The sequence below is a fragment of the Trachymyrmex septentrionalis genome, unplaced genomic scaffold, assembly GCF_001594115.1.
Source record: "Trachymyrmex septentrionalis isolate Tsep2-gDNA-1 unplaced genomic scaffold, Tsep1.0 scaffold107, whole genome shotgun sequence".
NCBI lineage: Eukaryota > Metazoa > Arthropoda > Insecta > Hymenoptera > Formicidae > Trachymyrmex > Trachymyrmex septentrionalis.
The window spans coordinates 1,024,308-1,045,377 of NW_017304196.1; the positions used below are offsets into that span (position 1 = coordinate 1,024,308).

Here is a 21,070-nt window from a genome sequence, read left to right on the forward strand (position 1 = left end):
AGGAGAAGACGGAGAATCGATGGATCTGTAATGCGTGCAAAGTGCGATCGGCGTGCACGACGACACGAATACCCAGATATCAGAGATCGGGTAGCGGGCGAGGGAGTGGTGGCGGAAGGGAGGTTGATGAGGAGGAGCGGACCGGAGAGGCGGACGAATAGGGACGAATGAGTACTTTCGAGCCTTTTCTAAGGCTATCTCTCAGGGGGGAGGGAGGGGAGGGAGAACACATTGGGACGTATTGTCAGCGACGTATCGCCATCGACGAAGACGTAATCTCGTTGGGCGTGGAGTTGTACACTGTACGACTGGTGACCGAGTGAGAGAAGAACGGAAAGGACGGCAACGACGATAGAGGCTGGCTTCTCTATACCACTGTTCGAGTATACTATATAAAAGCAAGAAGGACTGACGACGAAGAGGAAACGAGCAGGGACGTAGAGCCGCGTAGCGTGCCGTGTATATGAGTGTCGAGAGCTGGTACGCCGAGGAAGCAGCAACGCGCCAGCAACGCGCCAGCAACACGGAGGACGCACGCGGAGCTATTGCTATTTTCGAGCCCGCCAAATATCTCGCCACACTCTGCGGTGCTGCTGGCTCAGGCTGGTCGAGGCTGCGCTGCGCGCTGCGAGTTTCTCTCGCGCCTCTTCTTCCCGTCCTGCTTTTCTTTCCACCCGGTCGATTCCCCTTCGCGGGCTGGCGGCCGATTTTGCGCCGATGACGCATGGCACCGACCAAAAGCGCCGCGACGTGTGACAGGTAGGAGCTGCAATTCCTTCTTTTTCTTTCTGGTTTCCTCCCGACCCTGGTCGCGTGTGACCGTGAGTGCAATGGCTCGTGAGATTCGAGTATATACAGGGGTTGCAAAGCGTGTTCGGGGGATGCGCCCTTTCGAAGGGCAGATCAAGACTTGACCGTGAGAAACGCATTGTGCACTTGACTTACCGTGTCCGGGATCGGCATCGCTTTTAACATAACTCTTTATGTTCGCTCCGTATAACTTGGAATCACCTGCAGCACGTAATCTGATGTCTGCGAACATTTTATTTTCATTGCATGAGTAATTTCGATTAAAAATAATTTTGCAGTGTCATTGTTTTGACGAAACGATCTCCGATCTGCGTGGCTCCAACTCCTGCTACCCGCTCGGAGTTCGCCTACGAATATCGAGATTATTTTTACACGTGTCTCGCATACTGCGTCACTGGTATTTTGCGGTGTTATGCTTTCTGGTACACACTCCACCTCGTGCATTAAATATCGCTTGTAACGAGGAGCGCGGTTGCATTAGGAATTGTTATTTGTAACAATTAGATAACGGAGAATTGCAAATTCAAAGTTGAAAGTTATCCTCATCGATTATATTATCGATATCTAGCAGCCTTCACGGCTGCGTCATTCTGTCACAATAACGCATTGAAGCACAACATTTTTACTAATTGTGACTACCCTCGACAATAATCTTAATGGATTACAACGTTCACGCGGTATGAATAATTTAGCAATCTAACATTATATTTTTAGAAAATTATTGATCAAAAGAATCTCGAAAGAAAAAATCGAAGTAAAATTATTACAAAATTCACTTTTGATAAATTACGAAAGTAAATTCCAAATTATACGGTGATAAATATAAAACGATAAATGTGAAGCCATTAAAAAATTACCTGCAAAGTTTATAATAAATATTGATGTACGTATGAATATTAATTTGCCTTTTAATTTGTTAACTAATTAGATTTATCGCGACTGATAAAAAATGCTTCATAATTTTTGATATCGTATAAAGTGAGATATTTTTATCGATAAGCGGAGGAGATATAATGTATTCGGAGTGTTATCATGCATTCCCATTGCACCGCTCGACGAAGTGGCGTTTTGCAGCAGGTTTTATCCCGTCGGCTCATCGAAGACAGCCCGCAGAAATTCTGTGTTTTTTTCTCTCTCGCATAGCGAATGGCGCATGGACCGGACGTCGTTTGCCGATCACGTCTGCCACCCAGGCTGAATTATACGCGAAGGGATCAAATTCGAGACTGCGCGACGCGACGCGACGCGACGCGATCGCTCGGGGGACCTTCGAAAATCCTCGGAAACGTGAGCTGCTGCATTGACGAGCGCCGATTAGCGAATAGAGTTATGTGTGTTCGTGTGCCTCGCGCCTGATCGATTGGACAAATACGAAAAAGTGAGGAGAAAGGCCCTCTTCTCTCTTTTACGCGAGATATCTTACTATTTGCGGAGATCTCGGTGAGGGAGGCGTCTCGCTTCGACGAATTTATGATCGAAATAGATGAGCGAGATAATGGCTTCAACGAGACGTAACGTAAGCACTTGCAAGAATATCATAAAATTTATTTCTATTTTTTTTTTTCTATAATATATTACATATATAAATATAAATATTTTTATCTTATCTCATAAACAGCGTTGTTACTTGATAAAAACTGTATTATTTGGTAAAAAATGTTTACTTGAAATGAGCGGATGTTCGATAATAAATGTTACGAAACACGTAATGATATCGACAGTCGTGCTATCGTTTGTATTTTTGATAGTTAATAACATTAACTTACTTTAAATCTTTATAGTATAATGTGAAAATTCGATGGTATCTAATTAATATTAAAATTATACCTGCATTTATACGTAAATCAACATTTGCGTTAACATGAGAGCTACATCGATACCGTTAGGCGATCGTAGTTTCTTCGTGTAAAAGTAAAAACCGAAATAGCTTGATGAATATTCATCTGAATAGCAGACAAGTTGTATACAAGTTTTGAAAACTGTGGGTTAGGACCGGTCCTTAAAATTTAAAAGGTTATCGTAAGTTTTCTAATTTATGTATTCACGATTAGCTTAGAACTGCTTATCAAGCAGGGAAGACTTGATAAATTTCATACAAGTGTATAACTCACATTTAGAATTTGATATAGTTGAAAAAAGGGAAGTGATAAAAATACTCGAAATACTCGCGAAATATTAATACAAAATGTATGTGTAAATCTAATAAAAAAATATAAAATAACACGATAGGATTAAGTGTATATATTAAAATTTAAAGATCCCACAGAAGTTTTGAAGAAATTTGAAAATATCATAACATGATAGTTGTAACATCTGGATTGCTATTTATAATTCGCGATATTTCTGCAAACTAATATATTTGTCATTAGAAAAAAATAATAACAATCCTAATAAAAATTATTACAAGCTTATTATTTAAATTTTAATTGTGATTTGTATAGTGCATTTCAATCATCAGCGAGAATTTCGCAATTTCCGTTCATTCTTGCCCGTAGTCAATTAACGTCTAAATAATTTTATTTTTCGATTATTTGTACCTTCCATCCTCTTTGCTCTGTTCTCGATTTTGATTTATATAAAAATATTTTGTTGAACGGGCCGTGTTATTTGTTATTTTTTAAAACAACGAGCGCGCTTTATATATAAAAATTCACGCAATTATTTAAAATATCTTTTACACGACTTTTATGATTATAATGCTGCCGGCAATGTGTTTTCAATATTATGTAACATACGTACGTATAACTCGCGTTTATACATATATTAGTTCGGATTGTGAATTTTATTTTAAGAAATGTCGCGACTTTTTTTTCCATCGCGTTTGTGGCGCGTCTTTGAAGACACTTCGGTGTGTGCCCCTATTGTGCTCTAGAATATCGTTGGAGTGTTAACCTTGGCCTCCCTCGCCATTTTTATCGTATCCATGCGGCCTGCAAAACGCCGTGCTCTACGTACGTGCTTCTAGGCTTATCTTACTTGTAATACCGTGCTTGAGCAACGTGTTAGAGCCCAGGCGTTAGCTGAGTAAATATTAGTTATAGAAACGAACGTATATTAACTACATTATGAGCTAGCGGATCAATACACTCGTGAAAACGTGTTGCTAATTACGTCTCTACATCTCGCGATAAAATACGGTTCTAAAACTTACATTCAATAACTAATTAAATCTAATATTCAAGTTCAAATATTTAAGTTTGAAAATTACAAAACGATATCGCTATTATATATATATATATACCTCGCGATAATTTTATGCTGCCGATTAGTATTATACTCAGCATATTTTTAAATTTTTGCAATTTTTTAAAATTTGCGCCTCTAATTTTTGTCAATTGAATAGTTAATCGGTATAAAAAATAATTAACTAATTTAAACAAAATGTTACTTGATTACTCGTTATATTCCGAATTATGTAAATTTATAATATATTTTACAGTTTTATCTTGTTTAATCAATGACATGTTTTCTTTTACCATTGAAGTTCATCGTCGCTTTGATTACTCTATTATCTCCGTTACTTCGATAGCGGTGCGAATTCTGTGAAAAAATAGCATGACTACACATTTTTGCTTTTATTAACAATTTTATAAATAATCTTATTAAATCAGTTACTTCGATATCAGAGATCGTCTCCGTTTAAATCATTTGCGTTTGGAAGCAATCTTTAAATAACTCAAATTTTGACATCTAATTATATCTACACTAAATTATCGAGTGCATTTTCATACGTATAAAATATGTATTTTCTGTCTGTACCGCTAGAAGACTTTAACCTTAACACGAAGGTTATCTATCGCGCTCCGATTCCGTCCGAGAAACGTCAGAGAACTAAACTGATACTTTTACTATTGCGCTAAAACAGTGGGGATAAAAACGTATCTATTTGGAGACGGCGTTATTACAACAGTAGTGATACGACCTAATTTCTGTTTATTTTGAAATTCAATTTTTAAGATTAAGAAAGTAGGTTTAAGATTAAGAAATGTTAAGAGAAATGTTGATGATGAAAAAATTCAAGACATCTGTGCTATACGTAAAATATTCACTTTAATATCTCTTAAAATATGTATATGTGAGTTCTTATTATTAGTTTGTAACGTTACACTTTGTGACTGATATTTATTTATAAATACGATTACAAATGTTATGTGAAATTTTCTTTCAAAATTTACGATTTAATTCTTTGCAATACAAAGCATCATAAGAGAAAGAACAAAATAACATTATGTAAAATGATTTAATCAGTTAGAATTTAGTGATTTTTCAATGTACGTTAAATTAACGATATATATTTTCTCTCATATTATGCCTATATAAATGCCAATATTTACGTAACACTATTCAGTTACAAAATAAATTTTTGTCAGTAAATGAAAAATGTATAAAATTAATTATGTATGTATGTGTGTGTGTGTGTGTGTGTCTTTTTACTTGATGAATAACTTTTCGCAGGCTTAACCAATTTCGTGACTATAATACGCATGAATTTGAGTCGTGGAAAAAGCGTTGGTGAGGGAGAGCAGGTCCGTTTTGCGCGTACGATAATAAGACAAAATCGAAAGAGAGAGGAGTGAGTAAAGCTGATAATGAGGTTCCATAAAATCGGGCCGCTTCTTTTCGTGGCCCCTTCTCCTACCTTGTCAGGAGATACCGTCGTACTTGTTAGGTAGCTTTCACACGAGAACCTGGCGGTCGTATTATCGGTCCTGATGAATCACTCATTTCCGCTTCGTAATAATAATGGTAGGCATGCGCGCATTTGGTAATCAAGGAGAGCGCGATTAAATCTGCATACAGGATTAAATAAATATTTAAATTAATTATTTTTTCTAGAAAAATCTTTTATTGTTTCGCATAAAATCGCGCTGTTAAAAAGAACAATATAAAAATAGAGAAAAATGTGTGAAGTTTTTTTGATATAAAATGTCGTTAGTAGAAAAAATCAGTATAGTCAGACTGAAAATATATACTCGTGAATATTTGTATCAGTATTTAAAATCGTTTAAACATTTTGAACAGCTTTCGATCTTTTTAGTTCTTTAAATTATACATACATAATTTTTCATAAAAAAAAAAAAGATTATAAAATTTTATTGAAGTATATATAAACTTCATATAATATGAACATAGTTAAGCAATTTTACATCATCTTGCACGTTTACATAATGATTTCCTTTTCTGAGATAAACCTCAAATATTAGCTATAGAAGGGATTTTTGTAAAAATAAAGGTGCACGTGACTAATTTAAAAACGTGAGAGTTTATTTTTGTATAATATTTTTCCATTCTTTATTATAGATTCTTTTAAATGGAAAAATAGAAACGTATGAAATTAAAAATGTTCAGAATAGGCATTATTTTGATTGTTTTTGAAAAAAAAAAAACATAAAAAAGTACTATATAAAAAAATGTCATGTTGTAATGCATTATACGATCAGTGCTATGGTTAGCCTTGTTGTGGTGATAGCTTAAGGCAGTATCCCGAAGCACATCGCGCATCATTAGCTAAATAACTACGTATGTTGGCTTTTATTATTACTTCCCAGTGTAGATTTGCTAAAATCGCAGCACAAGCAACGACTTTCCAAAAAGCTTACGATGAAACTGCTGGTCCGCCATATATGGCGTATTGTTACTTCGCCATAATTTCAAGAGATACGCGAGACCTCCTTGAAATTATCTTAATTTCACAATAATTACTCTCTTAATCTCCGAAGACTTTATTCGGAACTCGAATTGAGCAGTATTTATATTTTAGTGTTGCTGCTATGACTTTATTTATTACTGTCACATATTTCATATTATTTTATCAAAATATAACGATAGTATATCTTATTTAAATAGAATATCTCTAAAGAATCTATAATTTTGGAATATAGGCATACAATATTTAGGTTTAATTTTCTTGCAATCGTTTACTCCTTAGGCATTACTAATGTAACAACTCGTATATACATTCGTGGATATAAATGAGTTAACTGTACAAGAACAACGAGGCTATCGGAACAATAAAAGGATCGGCCGGAACGGTTATGTAAGAAGAAGCGATAATACAGGCGGATTTACGGGACAAGGTTTAATATCCTCCATACGGTCTGGCACACACAGGAAGACACGCGATCACGATTCACAGTCGCAGAGGAGAGTCCGAGCGACACGCCTCGCGCCCATCGTGCGATCCATCGATCGTGATGGAATAACGAGCTGCCAAAGTCGCAGCCGAACCCGCTCGTCCGGCCATTCTTCGTACGGGAACAGCTGATGGGCGGCGGTGCTTTGATGTCCCACCGCTTATCGATCGATGGGTACGAGTCTTGCAACCTGTCCCCCGTTATCAAAGTCACGATCGAACGAAATAATTCGGACGAGTCACGTAATTTTCCTCCTGCCCACTCTCTTTCTCCCCTCAGTCCATGCTATTAAATAGCAGTTCCGTTACCTGCAATTTGCGCTTTTGAACGTATAATATCATCGATCGTCGGCGAAATAATTGCGAATTGCGTATCGTACGTCAGCGATGATTTGTTTTAATTTGCGAGGACAAGTAAGTAAAGATAGGGATAGATTTGAGATAGATCGAAAAATAACGTTTCTTTTTCAGGTATTCTTCGAACACATCCGATATTCAATAATAGAATTTGTCACATAAACAATTAGAAAATAAATTTTTAATATTAAATTTTTCGGAAGTGATTAAAAAACAATATCTTACATCATCATTTCAACGTCGATTATACGTATTTGAATTTTAAATACTTATTGGAATCTCTCTCAGAATTTTCATTCAAATTCTATTATTTCAGGAAAATGTCCTGTTCCATCATTGTTGGAGGATCTAATTTAGGTTGAACTACTTTCTATATATCTTCATCTATTGTGAAACATCTCTTCTTTCTCGATGTTCCATATTGATATTTTAATTCTAAATAGATCGAGCTGCTAATGTGACTTAAGAGATCATTTTTAACTGTACGGAGCTATTTAAAACTAACTGACTCTTTGCCAAGATGAGAAAAGAATGACGTGACTAATGTTTCGTCATATTGTTAAGACAGTAATAATGTTTTACTGACAATGAGATAATCGCTGATATGTTCGTGCAATTTCTGATTACTTTTGATTAATAATAAAAAATGGCCGTTATAATTTATCCTATAATACTATTTATTTATATGTTTTATTTTATACAAAAACATGATTTTACTGTTTAAATTTTAGCTTAAAGATATATATGCACAAAGATGTATTTTTTAATAGCACGAAGACGCACGGAAACAACAGATTGACGGAGGTATCTGAAAATTTAGCTAGATACAGATCTGAAAATAATTTTATTGGATCGTCAAAATAATTATGTAAGGCACTCAAACTGGATGCTAGAACGTTAAAATTTTCTTAACATCAATTATCATGCTTGAACAGCCTACATAATTATTTTGATGGTCGAACAAAATTATATTTAGATCTATGTGCATGTGCGCGTATCTAGTTAAATTTTTAAATATTTTAGTAAAACCACTTCTTGCCGTGTTGTAAAAGAACGTTATTACATATAATATCTCCATTGTCATTTCTATTAGAAAAATACTTAACAATATGCCTAATGGGTTAAGTAGCACGTGCTGAAGTTGGATTAAAGCTTATTATCTCGATCTCTATTTCCGCATGCTTATTACATTGGTACGTTAGGGCGCGTCATACGGTCTATGATGAACATTGATGACTTGAGAACGAACTTTGACCCGAGATTGTCATCGTTAAGCGCGATTCCGTGATTCATTTGCGTGTGATACGCTAAGCGCTTCGACAAGGGGGAGAGTCTCTTTGTGTCCACGGGAAGAAGAACGGGTTGCAATCTCATGTTCGAAATTAAACGGTACGGATAGCAGGACAATATCGAGAATTGCCACGGCTTATAGAATGTCCCATCCATGCATGCGATCTTATTCCATACTTTGAAACTTTTCGGAATCTTAAACTGTATCTACTACAATTTCTGTCTACCTTTCGTATTCAATTCAATTATTATTATACATCAGTTAATATTAATTTTTAGATATCCATATTAAAGCTGATTAGTTATGTGACTTCCTCCATGTGGATGCAAAACGATATATAATTATCTTTTGTATATTAAAAATGTTAATTGAAAAATAATCTTTAATTTACGTAGAACTTTTCTGTGATTCTGTAATTAAATCTAAATTTCTGTAATTAAATCTAAATTTAAAAGAATTTAAATTATTTGATTAAATAATCCCATATAATTATTCGTAGGATTATGCGAAATGTCGTCGCAATGAATTGACATAATTTATGTACGTATCACGCAAAAAACACAATTATCGAGTGTAATACGTTTGTTCTAAAGTGGTAGAAAAACAAAATTAAAATCAAATTGAAGTAACTGGCATGGTGCGTTCTGCAAATAGGACACACAGGTGGGTTACGTTAATCATTTATCATGGACACTTCAGTGTCTTTGTAATGTTATCCATTCTGCACAGTCATCTTTACATTTATATTTCGCATTATCGATCACGACTTTATTACATTTATCACCTTTTATTTCCAATAGCGAACGAAAGTTCATATTCGTGCAAGAGACTTTTATTTTTATTTCGACAGACTTTATGACCGTGTTTTCAATCAATACAATTAACGAAGATATTTTTAATTAATACGATAAATAGTAAAATTTTAAAGATTCTTAATTGTTATTCGATCAGATACGTGATATCAGCTATACGAAATTTTAACAAAATCATATTTTAAAAACAGGAATGTTTTTAAATCTTATTGATTTTTACTTATTGTTAGATGACGTTAATGCTTTAATAATTATTCAATTTGCTTTTAATTTCTTATTTGCAAATGCTATTATATGTTTTATTGTAAATTTCATTCTTACATACAACTTATTAAATTCTTCTTAATTTAAACCTTAGAAACCATTATTTTATAGTTGTTTTACTTTATAGTAAATTGTATGTATTTAAAATATATATGTATGTATATATATATCTTACATGTCTTTCAAAATGTAGATGGTTTATCATAAAATATTTCATACAGCACTTTATCCCATATGATAAATGTGAACTTTATCATAAAATATTCGAAATAACATAGATATTGTCAAATATGTGAAACTACTATTTTTTATCTTTCATTTACTTTTTATCTTTTTCTACTTATAAAAAACTTTTTAGACTAATTCTTAGTACTAGAAAAAGATAAAAAGTTACTGAAATTAAAGTTAATCTATATTGGTAGAAAGGAACAACAATATTCACTTAACAGGTATAATATTTATGTTATGTCAAATATTTTGTACAGCAAATCGATTGACTCGTAACACGTGGTACTTGTTCGGTGTTCCGTACAGTTTTGAAAGTTATCGATGTCATTCGTATGCTTGACGAGGTAGATAGCTTAAACTATTTCGTCTATCTTCGTTTATTAGTTCGGAATGCGATCACGGCAAGACTAGGATCTTGCTAATTTTTTTGTAAGTCACTAATCTTTTCTGTAGGTCATGTTTTTCTGTAAGTCGCATTAAAAAAATTTAAGGCTTAGTCTCTAAATACGATTTCGTAAGGGTATCAATCTTTCAACGTTTAATATCGCTACATTTTAGAACGTCTCTTTGTAGAGTTAACATCTCGCTTAAAAAAATCGAAAATTTTATCAACTGTTCTATTTAGCACCTATTTAATGATTTCTTGATTTTAGTAACAGTTGATATTGTTGAGATAAAAATAATTGACATTTGAAAAATATAAAGAAGCACACTGTAATTATTAAATCATTAAAAGAGTAACTGAGCAGTACCTCATACTTTATTAACAGGTATATACGGTATGTATCCGCGCTAAATAAAAAATTTATTTAAATGTATTTAAATAAACTAAAACTATGGATAAAATATATATCAAAAACTATATAGAGCTCTTCGTGAATTAAACAATTTTATTTATAATTATTTTTTTTAAACATAAAGTGTCATAGAAAAGCACCTCATATGTTAAGTGTTATTTTTTTCAACAATATCAACAAAACTTTAATTTATTAATTTATTAACTTTTAAAAATTATGAAATTATTGCAAATAGAACTGTAGATAAAACTTTCGAGTTAACTTTTCAAAAGTTAACTCGAATTAATTTCACAGAGATCTTTACTTACTGATGTCGTCTTTAGCATAAGAATGTTATAAAGAAATTTACGTAAAAAGAAAAAATAGAAGTGCCTAGCGATATAGTATAAATAATATAATATTGTACGATACAAGAAAACAACATACGTATGATAAGGATTAATCTCTAAATAAAATTTATATATACGATTCCTATATTTGTTATAAAAATATATTAGATGTTGTATCTGAGTAGAAACGATGTACATAGCTATGTAATGGTGTCGGACTAGGGAAAATTCTCGTGCGTGATCTCGAAGGGTCGAGACGTGGAGTGCGGCAACGTGACTGTTGTGCATTCTGCTATCTTCCGCGATCGTAATCACGGATGTACGCGGGGCTGAACGTAGTTATTTATAACGCCTTTGAGACAGAACGTGGCGGAGTATGCGGTGATGATATTGCATATCAAAAGATGGAAAGAGAAAGAGAGAGAAGGGAGAAGTGGAGACTGCCAAGAGACCTTTGTATAATGGATAATAAACAGGCAGCGCAATTAACACGTTCTACACGAAAAGAGAAATTATTATTGATTGCTGCAAAAAATTTGACGTTGTTATGTTTCGCTTTTAATATTAAACAAAAGTAGTATAAGTAAAGTGTAAAAAGGAATATTCAAAATTTGTAACGGTATAAGATAATATTTCTGAAATTTTGACTTCAACTGTTTTTAAGACATTAATCTTTTAACCGATCAAAATTGGGTAGATACTGAAATATGTACTTGTTTGAAAACGGATAAATTGTAATTAATAGATTAATGACAATTAAATCTTTAATTTTAGAATTTTCTGAATAAAAAATGAAATAATAAAGATAGGATTGATTTAATTATTTTGAAAAATATTATTTTTATCTCCAATTTGCAAATTTTCTCGTACTTTGTTACTTAAGTAGTACTTATTGATCTTTTAAGCATTCAGCTGATGTATTCAGCTCTTAAATTTTAAGAGTTGTCAAGAATAGTCAAATAAAAAAATGTATAAATTCGAATTAACTTATTGAAAACGTGTTTTATGAGTTTCTATTTTTATCTTGCTTTAATCCATCCATCATAAAATTATCAATAGATTAATACAAATATTACAACTAATATTAACGGAAAATGCTATTTTCCTCTTTCGAAAATAAAGTTATCATTGGAATATTTTTCTCGCTGTTATTAAAAGTTTAGATTTACTTTCCGTTATCCATTTTGATCATTTATTTGCTAGCTCATAAATCATCTAATCCATATTCATCTAATTTGTTCATCGGTCCATTTACTTATCAGCACTTATGCAGCAAGTATGCGCTCGATAATGTATCAGCTTTGAACCTGAAATACGTTAACCTAGGTAGCGGACTTGTCTAACATTCTTATGTAAATTTATTTTTAGACTGTTCTTTTATTGATATACCGATTAAATATTGATAATAATAATCTTTTTCGAATCAACATAATAAAAAAGGGAATTAAAAATCCTGCGGAAAATAAAGACTTTCGCCAGAAGAACGCGTGCAAATATTCGCGTCGCGTTTATTGTTGAGTAGGTGTGCTATTCATAGGTTAGCGTTACAAATCGCGATAAAAACGGGTTTCAAAAGACTACGTCTTGAGTGCGTACTTAACGGAGAAGTGCGTCTCACTCTTTGTACTCGTTAACGGACGAGTAACCCTTCCAGCATGACAAAAGTCGCGCCTGTAAAGGGCAATATTTTACTTAGGGCGGAGGAGTATAATCACCGGTGTTATTATGATTAATTAAGAGATCAAGGAAAGAGAATGATAGAAAAATGTCTTGAAAAAATGCGTGTGTTAAATTAATGACATGTAATAAATAATAATAAATAACAATTACTAAAAATAGTAAATTGCTATAATATATTTCTAGGAGTAAATTAAAGACTGAGAAGGTTAAAAAAGACAAATTGAATTGAGTTTTTAAATAAAGATGAATTGCAGATTTTCTCAAGGCAAAACAATTTCTTTTGCAGTCAAAAGTTATGAATAAAAATTGAAGAAAAATATTTCTCTTACATGTAAATTTAATATGATTCTATTTGTCGAAGTATAAGAAGGATTCGCCTCTAATCTATTGTGGAACGATACGAAAATTAGTTTATATTTGTGTACCATGATAAGTATAGTATTTGTTATTGTGATGATAGATTGCGGTGGCAATCATAATCTGTCTGACCCAGATGACACCTAGAAATTCTAGAAGAAGATTATGAAACTACGGTCCTAAAAATATAAGTGCAGTTATCGCTTTGAAAAGGGAAAGATACATAATCTGTTTGAAGTTAAGAGGTTAAATCCAATAAGATTGGAAAAACAGTTTTAAGGAAAAATGGCAGTTGTTTCACATATGGAAAAAATACATATAGGTCTATTAGAAATAAAACGCTCAACTGTCAGTTTTCTTTAGAAATGGGTGAAAGGGCGTTAGAAATAAAATGCTCAAATATCTGTTTTCTTTGAAACAGTTAAAATTACGTAAAATAAAGGTCAAAAGAGATACTTATTAAGTTTCCTAATATAATTAGGAGTTTATACTAGACATGAAATGTCTATATATTTTTTTCTCTCTCTTTATTAGATAAATTAAAGAAACAAAAGCGCCGCGTTTCTTTGAATGATCTTCAGTCCGAGGCTGCGTTCATTCACACCGCAAAGTTTCTCGGCAAACATTGTAAAACTCGATTCGTTATCTTCACCATAAACGTGCTGTTACGGTGCGGCGCTTAAACAATTAATCCACGGTCGGCGGTTCGTTAACTTCGCGACGCTAAAGTTTGCGCGCACGGTGGATAGTAGTTTCGTTATCATCTTCAGTTTACACACACACACACACACACACACACACACACACACACACACACACACACACACACACAGAGCACCACAAATTCCGGGATCTTCAGGAACGGACGAAGGCATGAAAATATCTTGGACAGCTTAGGGGAAAGAAGATGCATAGTCGGTATGATTACACTAAAAAAGATAATATCTCACTTAATCAGACGTTTAAGATGGGAAAAATAAGGTTTAAAAAAATGTTATGATGATTAAAAAATGAACTGCTGAAGATTTCACGATGGTTTAGTCTGATTATCTCATCTATTATTTTTAGAGAAATAAGTTTTTTTTTTTAATTAAAAAATCCCAAAAACGCACATGGCAAATAACTTTCTTCTCGAGAGTACTTCGAGGAGTTATTCGCTCATAGATGAGATTTCTTCCTTTTCCTTCCTTTGAAGATAATAACCTTCAGTTGTAAGACGTGCGATAAATAGACTCGAATCGGGTGAATTTTTTTGTCATTACAAAACGCCGCGTTGCAATAGGATAGTATTTATGGCGGCGTTTTACGAAATCAACTTCACCTTCGGGAATTAACGCGCGTAATTTATTTTCCGCCGCGCTTCCTTCGCGTCGTGCCGTTGCATCGTCGCGGCTCGCAAATGCAATCTAGCCGAATGACGTTGCACTATACGCGACGTCGCTGTGCCACATGGTGCGGCGTGTGATACTTATGAATGAGAATTAAAGGCCCTGCGCGTGTGAAACGATATGCTCAACGATATGGTCAACGAGGCGAATACCGAGGCGACCGGAATAACAAATATACCTGCCGCTGATATTATTGCCCTTATCGCTATTCTCTTAACTCATTCTCATTCTCTCTTTGTCACTATATCGCGCATTGATACCGTGGCACGAGATTTCATGCGACTTATTTCGCGAGGGAAACACATTTATATTTTAACATAGCTCATACAGTTACACAGACGTGCGTACAACATTGACAACATGAAAAATCAATCGTCCTTTGCAATTATCTGTATACTTGACGTTTCAGTTTTTAATCATAGATTTATCAATAATTAAGAGACACGATTGTATGAAAAAGGGCTTCCACTTTTTCTTTACTTTCTAGTACCTTAATTAGTTTGATCTTGTTTCGTAAAGTCCATGACTTTTCATCAATTGTATTGATTAATAAAGCATAGGAGTTAGATTGCAACGATTGAGACAAGCCTTAGAGGATGAATCAGCATTGATAACGTGAGTACGTGGCGTTTATAAGAATCAAAATACCCGTCTCTGCTATCATTGGCACCTACTCAGGGAGGAGGGATCATTCATTGAGAAAGAATTACAATCAATTGTAATTCTTCCAGTGCTTCGTTACATTCATACTTTTCGTGTACGTTTTGTATGAAGAACTTGTTTCTATCCGCTCACTTCACGTATGCGAAGAAGAGATAAGTTTCTAAAAATAGTAAATTTTCTGTGTTACAGTTGGAAGAATTGAGCTCACTTTAAGCCATCTCATAAGGCGTAATTCTATCATCCAGTAACCAGTAAAAGGAGCTAACCTGAACCTAAATCTCTTCGTTCCCGGCAATTCACAGAATTGGACGTTGTCCTCACAGAGAATTCGTCGTTACTGGTAAGATTTTATCAAAATTTGCACAACTACAAATTTCTAATTATTTTTAATTAATATATTATTAAGGTTAATATAAAGCGTGGCGAGTACGGTGACTTCGCAACACTTTTTGCAGAGTTGAAGGAAGATGCTGATCTCTTCTTTCGATATACCAGGATGAATGTAGATACATTTAATGAACTACAAATGGTTTCACCATATTTATAGAAAACAAGCAGGAGAACTTCGATTTGCCCTGAACAGCGGCTTGCAATAACACTAAGGTAAAACATGATTGTATTAGGAACTATTACATATATTTTGAGCATATTTTGTGTCAATTTTATGAATTTTGATGTATGAATGAATTGAATGGCTAAAATCTCGAGATTTCATATATACGATAGTAATTTATTTTATGATTGCTGAAAACAAACTAAAAGTAAATATACACAGCTTTTGAATTTCCTAGATTAAATTTTTTGTCGGACAGGAAAAAGTTCGTTTATTTACTTGTTTGATTAAAATCATTCAGTTGGAGCACGCAATAGATCATTTAAATCGAAACGTATTAAATGTGTATAGAATGTGAACGATCTAACAGAGTAAATTTTCCTGGCTAAATTTTAGTCTATACACACTAATGTATATATGTACATCATTGGCGATTTATCGGTTGGTCGAACGTATGCAACTGGTGTCATTATCGTGGCTTTGCCACGGTTGTCGTCGTACAGCTACATCGCTATTTCAAGATTAATACCACTGAATGAGTCTATTAGCGGATAAACATTTGTTTACGATCAACGTCGTGCGTCCATTTATTTTGCGTCATTACCGAATAGCGATACTCGATTCAAGTGATGACTGGTCGACTCTCTTGACGAATAATCTTGCATCATTTATGTACCTGTGTCTCGAGATGTCGCGATTCGATTTGACATTTATCCCAGCTTTTTTTGATCTGAGTTTCCAAATTTGAATCAGGATCAATTAAATGATAGAGATTTAAACTATTCGCGACGTGCGGATTTGAGGCATTTCTTTAAGTCTGATTGTGAGACTTGTCTGAAACGATATTTAATGATTTTACCGATACATTTAGGAACATTCCAGAAGATTTCTTTGAAACCATGACATTTTCTTATCTTTAGAAATTTCTACTCTTACATCAAACTTATCAGCTTTTTTTTTGTGTTTTCTAAATATAATCTTTTACATAAGAAATTGAAAAAAGTGAATGATAAAATTATCAGAAATAAAACAGATAAGAGTAGCCGCAGTTGAAGCTTTGATTGGAATTAACAATTATTAATTAGTTAGTTAAAATTAAAGTTTCTATATATATAAAATAATAATAAATTTAATAAATTACATGCAGTTTGCGTTGTTAAGTCTCAGTATCTGACGTCACCCGGTATATAGAAGATAAAGTGAGTGATACACTTTTCCACTTTCTCTGCGACCGAGATTGCACGAAGCCTTGAGCATAACACATAACAAAGCAAAACTTCGCCTTCATCCTATCCGTATACACGGTGCTCCAGAAAGATTGGGACAAAAATTTCGAGATTTTGTTGAAAAAAAAAATGCCTATTTATTCTTTCTATTTTTAAAAATGATTTATTGTGTCTGACACATTTTGTAATATTTATAAATCTATAAATCTATTATAAATTAGAAAAATTACAAGCTTATATGTATAAGTTAAATTATATTATGAAGATTTTCTCTCAGAAAATTTTCGTATTAAAAGTTAATTAAGCTATGGTGAGAGGCGTATTATTTATTAATCTAATTATTCAGTTATTATTCAATACGGTTAATTTTCCAATTTTATTCTTGTTCATAAATGGGTAAAATTGAGAATTTTGGAAAAGTGTATATATCGTAATATATTAAAGTTGGAAACGATGATAGTAATCTAATTTATTGGATAATTCTTGATATAATTGCACTCGATAACTTCACGTTCGATAGCGAAAATGACAAAATATAACCAACTGCGATATTAGCGATATTAGGCGGTGCCGACATGATGTCATTATTGTTTATGCATCGGGATGCGTCGCAGGTCTGTCTACATATCGCGATGATTGAAGTCGTCGACCTAGTCGGCGTCTGCCACGTGCGAAAAGTTTGTATCACCTCCCATTATTTCGTGGCGCAATATACATATATTTAATCGCTTTAATCACGCATATGAAAAATCGCAGATGACGCGAGAGCTGTCGCATAAATAAAATATTAAACGTATTTTTCCATATAAATTAATTTTCAAAAATAAAAATGTCCCTTAGAGCGAAACATAGTTAATGGAGCATAAAAATAATTTTCGTTTACTGGTAATTTAAAAAATACGCAAATTTTTATATTGTATATTAAATTAATTTTGTGATATATAATAAAATCATATTTAATTAATAATAATAACTACGACTGACGTGCAATAAGTTATATATACGTAGATTATTTATGCGTTTCAATCTGGTAACTGTCTATAAAGAGGGAAAAAAATATCGATACAAAAAATTATATCTGTTTGTGTGATAGCATACACTATATTTAAATTCATTTTACTTCTGTGGCAGAGAAACTTTACGAAACTTTTATGATTAATGTCAAAATCTGAATGATCAAAGCCAAGACTGGAATATAAATGATTTCATTATCATTCGCCATTGTTCAAATCGACGCATTAAGCGTCACGTATACGCTGTAGAATGCACATTATCTCCCCTGCATATATGAAACCTCAAACCTCTTCGTAGGGTTCCTTTCGCGAAACATTTTTGTAATACAATTGACAGCATCGTTATTTTTTCAAATATCAATATCTTATGAAAAATTATGATATAATTATAAAATATAAAAAAAGATATTTACGTAGTGGACATGGATGATCATAAATGTTTAACAATCTCATTACTATCATTAGGATTATTATTAACATTATTATAAACATTCTACTTTCTAATTGTGCCTGTAGGTATATTTTTCGTGGCCTTTTTCGACTCTTGCCTGTTATCTGTATTGTCCACATCAAAGTATCGCGTTAAATCGCGATCCGGCCGCGGTCGACGTGGTCCGCATGAGAGCCGCTGTGCGTTCCCATTTCTCCTTTCAGCGCTCGGTCGTTCGATCCGCGGTTGTATAACAGCAATGAAAGTACTCTTACGGGCGACGGCCAACGTCACGCGTCCACATCCACGGCGGGCGCACGTTCGTCGTGTCCTTTGGCCGTAAACCGTCGTATCCGTCGTCGTCTCGCGATCAGCCGGTCTCCTCTCGCGGTCTCCCCCTCAGCCCCCGTCCGTATCTGAACGAGGACGTAACGCATCCCGATGGCACGCGGTACTCCAATACTGGAGCAGTCACGCTGCGGTTCTCCGCGAGGTGCAAGTCGGAATCGAGGTAGTTCACCTTGCAGCAATCAACAAGATTAAGCATCCATTTTGAACCGAGGGATCTTAGATGATTACTTACGCGACAAGTATTTATAACAGACATTTAGGAGCTGCAATGTACTCAAGACAGCAGCAGACGGTATTAATATCGAGAAAAGATGGAAACTACTTTTTCTCACTCATTCTTCTCGCTCATCTCTCGTTTCTCGTTTCAAAGATGCACGTTTTTCTATGCATTTTTCAATAGATTTTTTGAGACACGCGCACTCTCTTATCTATTTTAATAACGCCGAAAGACTAATAATTTTATGTCCAAGATATTAATAGGAAAATTATAACGGTTAATTAATATAACGGCGATATTAATAATAAATTAATATTGTCAAGCGAAAAGAGAAGGGGAGAAATGGAGGAAGAGCGAAAACTGGAAAAGTATATACATTTTTATCTTATCGAGGAACTCTTGATTCGGCAAGTCTCGGGGTACGCGTGCATTTTGAAGTGGCACTATCGTTTTGATTATCTTGCACCGAGACGATACGCAAGTGCAACGTGCGATACGGAATGCCGATATTGCGGTCGTCAGGTGATTTGATTTGGGTCAATACTTTGGCGCGAATACCGCGGATCGCGCATAAAAGTGCAGCTGTTGCGTATTTTCCAATCAAGCGTTACCATATGCCGGTCCGATAAGATAGCGCTTTTCCTCGTGATAAATTTATTGAACCTAGAGCGTACCGCCGAACGTGCTCCACGGTACTTTTTTTTTCTTTCTTTTTTTTTTTCCCCTAACAAGTCTCGCTTTTTGCAGCGCAAATTTTATTTGAAGAGCGCTTATATCGGAAACAACGCAAATCGATATTTCGACGGAGCGAGCCGAGATAAAAAGAGACTCGCCGAACTTACGGTAGCGATGTCTTTTTGCGCGGCCGTAAAACATCGTAAAATTGTAGGAAAAATCAAAGAAGAAACGTCCAGTTTTACATTTTTACGGTAGAAATAAACGTAGTTGTAAACACACTCGCGTCCATTCCGTTCTCCGTATAAAAAGTTTAGCGTCGCGAAAATCACCGTTCATAGAATGATTAATGATAATTATCCATGCCGTTCGTTTATTCGTTCATCGTATCGGAAATTAATACCGGTTCTGGAGAAAAGTTTCTTATTTCAATAAGCTAGATAAGGCTAATAATTTTTGTCAAGACGCAATTCGAGGCGAAATGGTACGACACGTCATTTCTTGTTTTCTACGTCGACGACTTTATCCGTCGACCTCGCGGAGGAACGATTACTTAAGGTCAAGCGCACATTTGCGCTCGCACGCAGAAAACCTCGTCACTAATTATCTGTGCCTCGAAGATACGACAAGCCACGATAGGGTTAAGGTTAACTTAAAAATATAGAAACCTAATCTAATATAAAAAATATATGTATAAACGTAATTATCTTCGTCAATACAAAAACTCATATATGCTAAAGAAATTAACTCCTCAACTATTAAAAATTAACTTCTTTTCTTTTTTTTTTGCGAATTGCATGCGAAATTTAATAGTTGCAAATAAATTTATACGTTTCGTGTCGATCACACAATTACTAATTAAAGCAAAAGCTTCGTTGGCATAAATAGCTACAGATAATTCGATATATCGGATACATAGTTGAAATAAAAAATTTGAAGAACAGGACATAAAGAGTTAGGCTGAAGGCAGTATTACATATTCAAGGGGGCATATTACATTTTATTACATTAACAATAAAACAAGGGCTATGAGCCAAACGAACGTTTCGACCCCCCTATTGGATCATTCTCAATCCAAATGATCCGATGTTGAAATTAATACAATTTGAAATCAACTCATTTGAAAAACAGTATCTTGCCAATACGTATGATGATTTAGACGGTAAATGTAAATAAAATATAAATTCAGCATCGTGTATAACACGAAATTGTACACGATGTCGAAACGTTTGTTTTACTAAACTTCTGCTTTTTTTCTAATTAATCCAGCTTAATTAAGATCTAGCTTGGCTCGTGGCCCTTGTTTTACTGTTAAATTTTATTACGTTTTTTAATTTTTATTATAACGTTTACCGCTGTATAAATACATACATAAAGATAAGATTTCTTAAGCTGGGCGATTACCGCGGTAGATGCTTTAATCCCTCTATGTAACGAGCAACGAAATTTTCCCGACCGTCGTGCGCGTTGCGCGTCCATCGTACAGGGCGAGTGCG

At 34.1% G+C, this 21,070-nt stretch overlaps 1 protein-coding gene across 1 annotated transcript in view; it reads left to right on the plus strand.

The window, feature by feature from the left end:
* The first annotated feature begins 685 nt into the window (after positions 1-685).
* Positions 686-21,070, plus strand: part of LOC108747219 (solute carrier organic anion transporter family member 4C1) — a 69,612-nt gene continuing 49,227 nt past the window's right edge. The window contains exons 1-2 of the mRNA XM_018484565.1: positions 686-759; positions 15,299-15,449. The gene's annotated coding sequence lies outside the window, so the exon portion shown is untranslated. The remainder of the gene's footprint in view (positions 760-15,298; positions 15,450-21,070) is intronic.